The sequence below is a fragment of the Camelus dromedarius genome, unplaced genomic scaffold, assembly GCF_036321535.1.
Source record: "Camelus dromedarius isolate mCamDro1 unplaced genomic scaffold, mCamDro1.pat HAP1_SCAFFOLD_186, whole genome shotgun sequence".
Classification (NCBI taxonomy): domain Eukaryota; kingdom Metazoa; phylum Chordata; class Mammalia; order Artiodactyla; family Camelidae; genus Camelus; species Camelus dromedarius.
This window is the reverse complement of record NW_026989854.1, coordinates 197,703-208,826: the sequence shown is the minus strand read 5'-3', so window position 1 is coordinate 208,826 and position 11,124 is coordinate 197,703. Positions and strand designations below refer to the sequence as shown.

The window sequence follows — 11,124 nt, the reverse complement described above, 5'->3', positions numbered from 1 at the left end:
TTTTTTCAAATGTCCATGCATTATGGATAGATATGTTATTGATGAGTTGGTTCCCTATTTTTGTAGATGCAGAAGTTTTTATAGCTTCACAGACATTTCAGTCTTGCAGAAAGAAAAATGTCTTTGCATTTTGCTGAACTTGTCCGGGTGGCTTTATGGAATTTGGTCCAGGCCTGCAGAGGTGAATACACATCCAAACCTGAACCATTTGAATGTCTGCAAGATTTTAAGAGTCTAGAATGTCAGATCTGGACTATAACTCTGGTGAATGACATCAGTGAGTGGACTCAAGAAAACTCCATTTGAGTGCAAAGCCTTTCATAAGCCAAAAAAGGCTTTGAAATTGTGGCAAAGCCAGAGACTTTTGTGCACCACATATGGCCACAAACCCATGGGGACAACCACAGGCCTTCTGGAGTGCCAAGGGAATTCCATGTGAGGAGTCCAGCACTCAAAGGAATCCAACAAGTCCCTGCCAGCCAGAGCACCTTCATTGCTACTGTGGTATTTTGAGCAAATGTCTTTTCTTCAGGTTCAAATTGGTTTGTTGTTTTTTTTTTAATAAAAGAAAATCAAACAACTTCTTGTTCCCTTGGTGAAAGTAAAAGCCTAACATTTTCTGATTTCTTTTGACAGAGAAAACTTGAGCCTATGAATCTAAACTCATCTGTGATGGTCTGCAGCTGGGAGCAAGCAGATCAGTGTCAGTCACTTTGCAGCCGTTGGCTGGGAGCCTGCATGTTCCCTGGACTGATATTTGAAACATGTCACCCTAGCCGTGCCTTCGCTCTGGACTGGGAGGCGAGTCAGTCAGAATCTGCATTATGGAATGTATTTTTCAGATCCAAAGCTACGAGATCTTTTTTAATAGCCAGAGAATGTAGTCATAAATATATCTATTAATGTATTTATGCAAGAACAATTTTAAAGTTTTTTTATTATAAAAATTTCCCCCAAAATTGAAAATGAAAGAACATTGGAATTAAAATCCAATGGAATTAAAAACAGTGGAATTAAAAATCATCTGTACCTTAGTTATACATAAAGAATCTTAAAATCCTTCTAAACATTTTTTTTGTTCAAATGTAGATATTTTTCCCTTCCAAAAATGAAAATTATTATTTCACATTTTTTTCTTTTTCCTTTTATTATATATTCCATATTAATAAATATAATTCTTTTAAATCCCTTTTAATGGCTGTTTAACATTATATTGAACAGATATGTAAATAGTCCTAGGTTTAAGAAATTTAAAAAATTGTCATTACAGTGCCCCTGCAAAGAATTTTTTCGTGTTTCTATTCTTAGTTACTAATTTGGACTAAAAGTTAACAAGTTTACTTTTCTTCATCTAAAACATTGGTTATTTTATGAATGAATTGTAAGGATTTTAAATAACTTTTCAGTAATTTCAACAAAGAAATTAACTTTAATGCAAAAATGTATGATGGTTTGCAAATCTATTTTCATTATATCTTCACTTTTACCAGTGTCATATCTGTGTGTGTTTGCACAAGTGCTTTAACTACCAGCAATGTAAGAAAAATCTGTGTACTAAAAATGTGAAAATAGTTTCCTGGTTTGTGTTTTCATTCTCCCAATATAGGTTTTGGATGACAAGCTTGTATTTGCAAATGTACACACCCTGTGGGAGGTGATCTGTACATACGCTGAGATACTGTACATAAAATTGCCTCTGAATCCCAATCATCTGAAAACCGTGTCCTCAGCCTTTGATACCTTCAGCTGTTTTATGAAAGTCCTCCAAGTGGATGAAAGTATCAACAACCGGAACAAGAGTTTTTCATTGCCCTATTTGAGAAGAGCTGCGTGAACGACTTTTATATTCAGGATAGAGATACATTCATCAATCCAACCACCAGGAGCCGCACTGTAAGTCTAAACCGAGTTTAGCTGCTGTCTTGGGGGTGATTTAGAACCTGCTGTTGAATTATAAGTGATTTGGTTTTGTTGGTTTGGTTTGGTTTTTAAAAGCTGCCCATAAAAATGAAAAAAGAGAAAGAAAAGAAATATGCCTACAGATTCCTGTTAGGATAGTAAACAGTGGCTGGTTATTTACCCTGTATAAACCACACGCTTTCTTAGAATCTATTTAGGTTTACTTCATCCTTTCTCAGATCAAGTATCAAGTAAGGGACAGTTTTAAAAAAAAATTCAGGATTAACTGGATTGTGAGCTCCGGGATCTGCAAGGCAGCTTTCCCTTCCCATGGTGTAAGTCAAATGGCAGAAATGAAATAAAGCACTTCATGTATCCTCCGGTGTTAACAGGAAAAGGTGAGTCTTCTTGACCTTGTTACTTCCTGGGTAAAATGAAGATAATATGTCAGGAGTCGACAAGCCCATTTAGGGCAGGAACCATGTTGTCTTGTTCACTGCTGAATCCCAGGCACCAGGAAGGCTGAGTTTAACAAGTGGGTGAATGAATGAACTGTATTTCCCCCAGAGTTACCATGTGGGGCAGTGTGGATTAGCATCTAAGAACATAGACACGAGAGGTGAGGGTACAGCTCAAGTGATGGGGCGCATGCTTAGCACGCATAAAGTCCTGGGTTCAGCCCCCAACACCTCCTCTAAAATAGACAAATAACCCTAATTACCTCCCCACCCCCCACCAGAATTACCTTATTATCTCCCTGCCACCAAAAAAAAAAAAAAAAAAGGTAGAAGTGGCCAAGAGCATAGACTCAGGCTGGAACACTTGTGCTGGTTTCTCGCTGTCTACCTTGTAAAAGTCATTTAGCCTCTGTGTTTATCAAGTTCCTCATCAATAAAATGGGGATAATAATAGTACCCACCTCGTAGAGATGCTATGGGGATTAATGAATCTGCTTGAATTTTAGAACAGCCCTGGCTAATAGTAAGTACTATGCATTTGCCAGCTCTTTTCATAATTACTGACAGATGTTATTATCAACCAAAGAAGTATTAGTTCTTTGTAAGGGAAATGCATGTTAGACCATTTCATTTATCATTTTCTGTAATTCAGGCTTTTTCCCTCTGAAATACCATTTTCTGTCTGTGCACTAGTAAATCACAGGGCTTTCCAAATTTCATCTGTCTGAGTTCTTGTCATGATGACAATACTGCAGAGTTTTGACATTTTTTAGGGACTCCATCTGAGATGACAGCAACCCCTCAAATTCAGAAGCACTTCTCTAACTGACAACATCTCGCATGAAATGAAGTTTGTAAAATGTAAGAGCTTCAGACGCTAAATGATGCCATAAATGCAAAGATGTTATATCTAAGCTCTTTAAATAAATCCTGTCATTGAAATAAAGGAAATACTATATTATAGCGCTCTATGACTTTGTTACCTTGCTATCCGTTTATCTGACTCTCTAAGACAAAAGAAAGCAAAGACTGAGATTGATCATTACTACTGTGTGGTACACGTATTTGTGGATGAAGACCATACTGAAATACACTGTCTAAGATACTAAAATGGACACTAAACAGCTGCTTGATGCACATGCATGAACAGAACAGGGAGCTGGTTGCAGGGAGCAGACACTGAGCTTCCTGGATCAGAGACTCAGCATAGCAGTCCAGCCCAGCAGTCCACATGTTTTATATTTATATCCGAGCAAAATTAGCAGTGAGAGTCTGAAATGAACTTTGGGGACACTTGCAAACAGCTGTCATGATTACTAATGTGGGACACCAGGATTCTACAGTGTTTAGTTGGCATCTGCACACAACCATTTCTTTTCCACTAAAGCCTGTTGTAATTGCTGGTTCCACATCCAGGCTGAGGAATCATCTCATGTGTTGTTTGGGAGGGAGGTAAGTGGAGTCAGGACCCATGCTAAGGCTGGGTGGGTAATAATCTGGTTCTAGTACAGGAGAAAGGAAAGTAGGTCAGGTGGGAAGGAGAATGACTGGATTTAAATTTTGTTTCTTGAGTAAGCTAAATATATAACATCATGTCAAGTTTCTTTATTGTTTATATTCCATGTGCTGTCACCGAATAACTACTGAATTGTGGGGACAAAATAGCCTGGGTTTTAGAATTGACCCTGCCCCTAAACAGCCAGAGTCCAGGTTCCTCTGGGTGTCCAAGGAGGGGGCTGCTGCCTCCACTGAAGCAGTTTGGGCACTTGGGTGGTGTAGTTTTTTTTGCTGTGGAAGACTGGCCCGGTTGTAGGACATTAAGCATCTGCAAGGCCCTCACCAGGTACCCACGGTGGTCCCAGGAGTGTAACATCCAAGTGTTCCTTTCCAGCCACGTTTGCAAATGACCCTCAAGGGGTTAGTATTAATCCTCGGTGAGAATTATGAAAAATTATATGGTACCTCCATCCCTTCTGGCAAAGGAGGGCCCCTTATTTACAAATGACCACAAAGTGTTAGCACCACATTTTATTAGCAGAACATGTGAACACATGGTGACAGTGACGCTCACCTGTTTGCTTCTGCTTCCCAGTGCAACTTCAGCCTCCATCAGAGGACCTCAGCTGCCCCAGCGAACAGGGCCTTCTGTACAGGGAATGTGCTCCTCCTCGAAGCATAGACAAGAAGCAGCCCTTAGATCTCATCAGGTGAGCTGTTGTGGAGGGCACTCCAGTGGGAAGGGCTCAGGGTTGCCCTCATGGCTTCTGAGTGTGACAGTCCTCCGAGAGTGTTACCAACCAGGAAGCTCACAGGAGCTCTGAGCTTTGTTGCCCCAAGTTTTTACTGGAGACTTTATTACAAAGACATGGTTTATTGGGTCACTACTGACATGGCTACCCCACACAATAACTGTAAGTCAAAGCCCTAACATTTGAGCCCCTACCTCTCCTGATGGTCAGTCACTTGTCACAAAGCTCAAAGCCCCACTCCTCTAATCACATGGTTGGTGTCTCTGGCTGGCCAGTCCCCATCCTGAGTTATCTCATGAACACAAGCCATCCAAGGGTCCATCATGAATAGTAAAGACACTCCTATCTTGGGAAATTTCAAGGCTTTAGGGGTTGCCGTCCAGGAACTGGGAACAAAGACCTACCAAATTCTTCATTAAACAGGAGTAAATGTTAGGTTTCACTTAAATTATAAAATAAGAGAAGTATTCTCACTGCTTAGCTCTATCTGCTGTTCGACACCGTTTCACTACACCACGTGACTGTAATGTCGCGCTCAGCATGTGTATTCTCAGAGCATCAGCGCCGGCTGCTCCCCGGGAGCTTATGCTGTTTGTGCAAGGCTTCTGGGAGGAGGGAGGCCAAGGACAACTGAGCAAACAAAAATAATCGGGCTAATAAGGAAACAATTTCAGATTGAAATGAAGGAAATAATACAGTGTTGAGATGGGAGACTTGGGGGAAATGGAGTCAAGAAAGCTATCTTTGAGAAGGTTACATGTGAGCTGAGATGGTGATAAGGAGGCTGGTCTTTGAGGATCTGGGATAAGTCACCCCAGGAATAGAGGCAGCTTGTCCATTGCCCCGAGGCACAAATGTGCTCAGCAGGTTTGAGGAGATACTGGAGCCAACGCTGGTGAGAGTGATGAGACGCGAGGTTTAGAAGGGCATCAGGAGCACGGAAAGTAGTGTAGACTCTAAGTGCAGTGAGAAGCAGTCATGATAGTTTAAGCACTAAGGTAATTTTCTCTCACAATTTGCAAAGATAATGTGGAGAATGAATTGCAGGGACCCAGGAAGCAGGGAGGCCTGGTCGGAGGCTCTTGGAGTGGGCCAGATGAGAGATGGTGGGAGCCAGGGAGAATGCGTTTGGGGAGTGGAGCTGACAGGATGCAGTTATGGGCTGGCTGTGGATGGTGAGGAGAAGAGAAGGGTCAAGGTAGCCCCAGGTCGGCCTGGAGCCAGGTGCCTGATCTTCCTAATCTCAGTGCCCCATTCAGATGCCCACCTACTTGGGCAAACCTCTTAACCTTCCAAGTGAGGGTTTTAAATCACTGAAGTCTTTTTGTTTGTTTCACATTTTATGGAAAGATACAAACACGTACAGAAGTAGAGAGAACAGCACAGCCAGCCTGTCTGTATCAGTCACCCATCTCCAGAATTATCAACTCAGAGTCACTGTTGTTGCAACTTTCATCTCCACCTCTTCCCCTCCCCCACTTCTGGATCATTTTGAAGGCAATCCTACGTAGCTTAACCTTTCATTAGTGAAATGACAAGGTCTCTTTCAAATACAATTGGAATATTCATTTTTTTTAGGGTTACAAAATAATTCCCTGATTGTCACAAAAATACACTTTTAAGCAGTTTTGGGGTTGAAATCAGGATCCAGACTAAGTTCACACATTGCAGCTAGCATATCTCTCAAGTGGGTTCTAATCTATAATTTTCCTGTTTCTCATTTTCCTTGAAATTGCTGAGGGATTTCTCTATTTCCTGTTTGGTTGATTTCATTCTCCCCTGTGGTTAGACTTATTTCTCCATCCTATGTATTGGCTTTAGCTAAGTGATTTGATCCTCCCCTAAAAGCTTGATCTGAACGAGGTTCAAATTTGTGCAAGAATATTTGTTATATGAAGTTTTGTACTCCTGTCATAAGGTACATAATGTCCAGTTGACTCTCTTTTTTGTGATGACAGCAGCCAATAATGATTGTCACCCGGGATCATTATTACATAAGGGATTTTATTTCATGTGGTCATACTCTAATTTCCTCCCACAATTATCAGCAGGATCACAGTCATGAAGAGGCACTTTCTCATTAACCCGGATTATCCTGTAGAACAGTTTTAAAACAGGAAGTTTTTATATTTGTAAATATTTAAAGTTGATACATTTTTCTATTGTTTCTAATGTTTTTTTCTAATAGAGGTACTGAAGATTGAATCTAGGACCTTATGCTTGCTGAGCACACACTCTGCCACTGAGTGTACCCCATCCCCCTTGAGATTCATATTTATATGATATATTCCTTCTGTTATTTTTGTTTTATGTTATACAAAATTTGATGGCAGGGCAATGGGTTTGATGGCTATTTAATCATTCTTTATGGGATTTTGGGGTTGGTGTGTGTGTTTGTGTTTGTAAAGAAAACAATTTTCCCACTATTTTAAGTATGTTTTGTGAAGGAAATTATGTTGATCTGTTCCCTTCTCCTGGTCCATGTATTCCCTTGTTGCTTCCCACTAGTGGCCCCTTGAGCTCTGTGACAAGACTAGCATGTCTTTAATCCAGGTTGAAGGAGATCTGAAGAGATTTATTCAAGGAGATGAAATTTGTAGACAGTGAATTGGAAAGTATTGAGAAAGTTATTCATTAGGAGAAGGTATGGGGTTGAATTGTTAAGCGCAGAGAAATCTAAGCTATGAACCACCAAGACAATTATTAACTCCAGGAAAAACAAAGTAGGGAATAAAAAAGTAAGCCTAGCAGACAACTTGCTACAGCTGTGAACAGTCTGTAGAGAGTCCTAATAATGTAAAGCAGGGATACTGAGCTGATCAAAATTATAATGTATTTGTATCAAAAGGTTGGAAGAATGAAGGTTTGGGTGTGTAGAGGAGATGTGGTTTGAAAGAGAGCTTAATATTCATTTTCCAAAATAGAAAGTTAAATAGGTGATACATAAAGCTGAAAAAGTCAGTAGGCTGTGTTACAAGGATATTAGTCAGAAATAGGGATTTTTTATTCCAAGAGTCAGCAGTAGGAGCTGAACATTGTTGCTTCTGACCAGGAAATGGGGTGGTTGTTGGGAACTGCTCCTTTTTACAATCGGTGTTCGAGAACTGTTTGACTCTTTAATGAATGTATGGTATAAGTTTGATAAAAAGAAATCAAAGCTGAATTTTGAAAAATTGATGTTAAGAATTGGGGTGTTTTTGACAGAGAGAGATAACAATCAGACAAAACTACATTTGAAGGGATCCTCATTATTTCTAGCCTTTCAGCAAGGACTAGGGGGCAGACATCTGTTTAAGGTTCAAAAATTCTTTCTGACATTCTTGCCGACATGTAACCTTTGGAAGTAATGAACTCTCCGTCATTGTAAATATGCAGGCAGAGGCTGCCTGACCAGCTCTCTAACTGTAGCAGGGTGTGTTTACCATTGGCCAGTTGGAGCAAGCAACTTCTAACATTCTTTCAGTTTTGAATGTGGCATTTTCAGGATGGATAGTTGATAAGAATGTATTACAAAAAGCTTAACAAGAAAGAGTCCAAGATATCTCAAACCCATTGCCAGGGTTTTCTCTGCCAGACACCATCCTGAGCCTGCCATCTGTGAGCCAGGCCACAAAGACCAGTCACATGAGAATGAACACACTTTGTCCCTCCTATCTGATTTGGCATCGGGCTCAGCCATTTTCCCCATGGAATGGTCCACGCCCAGGTCTCTGACGATGGAGCTGGTCTCACAGCAGCCCTGTGAGCGCTGGTCCAGCCCTAGGGGTTCCTGCGTGAAGTTTCTCAGGACTCCAGGCTGTTCTCAGAGCTGAGTCCCCCCTAGACTAGGCCCTCGGAGCTCATCTCAGCTCCAGACTGAGCCGGAAGCTTCCGAGAGAACTCAGAGCTGAGGAAAGTCACAGGTTTTACCCAGCACTGCCGCGTCAGCAGTGCTCCAGCTGAGGGAAGTATCAGCAGCAGCAAACACACCTGAGCCGCCGCCTCATTGTTCCGCCTCATCCCTAAGCCCTCTGTGTCTTCCTGTCTGTGTCTGTCTCCCTTTCAGGACCAGCCTGGCACCGCTTCGTGCCCTGACTCCTTTCTTCTAATCTTGCCTCCCTGGCCTGTTCCGTCTACTCCAGATTAACTGAGTAACATTGAAGGGTTTTTGAAACCTAGGAACAGCCGACGTGCTAGATAAAAAGAATACAGGGCAGTTCCTTACTCAGCCACATCCCTCCTGCCCTCTCCCATTCCTACATGAGTTTTATAAATATTTTGTCAGAGAGACATTGCACTCCCAGTTGTTATCATTATCAGCCATTTCCTTATTATCTGTGGTTTACGATGCATTTGCTCCTGGGAAGTTCCCGAGATAAGGCAGACTCAGATGACTGAGCCAGTAGTTGAAGTCCACTTGTGTCAAGCCTGTTAAGAATGATCTTTGGTGGGATTTGTTGAATGTGCCAGACTGTCCAGTGAGTGGTGATGATCCCCTGCATCTGCTCCGGAGTCGGCCTCGTCCCCTCCTTTGCTCTGTTCTCATTTATCTCTCTTCAGCAGGTGAACCAGTGATCTGTATTTCTATGATACGTAAAATACTTCTTATTTCACGGTAGAATTTGGGGGCTGCTGTGAAAGCGCATATGTTTTAAGTGTGAATTGAGTCAGAGGTTTAAACTTAAAGCCCCCTTGATTTAGAATCAGAAATTAGTATGATGGAAGGAGGGTATAACTCAGTGGTAGAGTGAATGCCTTGCATGCATGAGGTACTGGGTTCAATCCCCAATGCCTCCATTTAAAAAACAAATAAATAAACCTATTTATGCCCCACCAAAAAACAAAGAAAAAAGAAATTAACATGAGGATGAAGCTACAGAGTGAATATGTGTGTCTTCTGAAACTACCTTCTGTCTTTCTACAGGAAATTCTACGGAGAGAAGGTCGGAATCTACTTTGCTTGGGCTGGGCTATTACATTCAGATGCTCCTCCTGGCAGCAGTCGTGGGGGTGACTTGCTTTCTGTATGTATATTTTAATCAAAATAACTGTACTTAGAGGTAACTTCTCTTTATTCCTTGTTACCGTGCTTACTTAACTTAGAATGACATTCTCCAGGAGCATCCACGTTGCTGCAAATGGCCCTATATTGTCAGTTTTTATAGCCGAGTGGTTTTCCATTGTATAAATATACCACTTCTTTAGCCAGTCATCCGTTGATGGACATTTAGGCTATCTCCATGTCTTGGCTATTGTAAATAGTGCTGCTATGTATATTGGGGTTGCAGCTGTCATCCTGAAGTAGGGTTCCTTCAGGATATATGCACAGGAGTGGGATTCCTGTGTCATATGGCAATTCTATTCCTAGTCTTTTGAGGAAACTCAATACTGTTTCCACAGTGGCTGCACCAAACTGCATTCCCACCAGAAGTGTCGGAGGTTTCCCTTTGTCCACAGCCTCTCTAGCATATGTCATTTGTGGATTTTTGAATGATGGCCATTCTGACTGGTTTGAGGTGATACCTCATTGTACTTTTGATTTGCATTTCTCTGATAATTAGTGATATTGAGCATTTTTTCATGTGCCCATTGATCATTTGTATATCTTCCTTGGAGAATTGCTTGTTTTGGTCTTCTGCCTATGTTTGGATTGGGTTATTTGGTTGTTTCTTAGTAAGTCATATGAGCTGCTTATATATTCTGGAGATCAAGCCTTTGTTAGTTTCATTTGCAAAAATGTTCTCCCATTCTGTAAGTTGTATTTTGTTTTACTTAAGGTGTCCTTTGCTGTGCAGAAGCTTGTAAGTTTCATTAGGTCCCATTTGTTTATTCTTGCTTTTATTTCTATTGCTTGGGTAGACTGCCCTAGGGGAAGATTTCTGAGATGTATGTCAGATATTTTGCCTGTATTTTCTCCTAGGAGGTTTATTGTATCTTGTCTTATGTTTATCTTGCTGAAGAGACTATCTTTATTCCATTGTATATTCTTGCCTCCTTTGTTGAATATTAGTTGACCAAAAGTATTTGGGCTCATTTCTGGGCTCTCTATTCTGTTCCATTTGGCTGTATGTCTGTTTTTGTACTAATACCATGCTGTCTTGACGACTGTAACTCTATAGTATTGTCTCAAGTCTGGGACAGTTATTTTTCCAGCCTCTTTCTTTTTTTCTTAAGTTATTCCCTGGAAATTCTATGTCTTTGATGGTTCCATATAAATTTTATTGTGATTTGTTCTAGTTCTATGTAATATGTCCAGGATAATTTGGTAGGGATTGCATTAAATCTGTAGATTGCCTTGGGCAGTGTGACCAATTTAACAATATTGATTCTTGCAATCCAAGAGCTTGGGATACCTTTCCATTTTTTAAAGTCTTCTTTAATTTCCTTCACCAATGGTTTATAGTTTTCTGTGTATAATTCTCTCACGTCTGTGGTTAGATTTATTCCTAGATATTTTATTACTTTGGGTGCTATTTTAAAGGGGATTGTTTCTTTACTTTCTTTTTCTGTTGACTCATCATTTGTGTAAAGAAATGCAA

General features: G+C 40.8%; 1 long non-coding RNA gene across 2 annotated transcripts in view; it reads left to right on the top strand.

Annotated features, from left to right (window-relative positions):
- The first annotated feature begins 1,613 nt into the window (after positions 1-1,613).
- The window catches only part of LOC135320953 (uncharacterized), a 50,486-nt gene continuing 40,975 nt past the window's right edge, over positions 1,614-11,124 (top strand). The window contains exons 1-3 of one of the 2 annotated variants that reach the window (XR_010380321.1): positions 1,614-3,218; positions 4,450-4,564; positions 9,510-9,609. This is a non-coding gene — a long non-coding RNA (uncharacterized LOC135320953). The remainder of the gene's footprint in view (positions 3,219-4,449; positions 4,565-9,509; positions 9,610-11,124) is intronic. The other variant, XR_010380320.1, reaches the window with a different exon arrangement.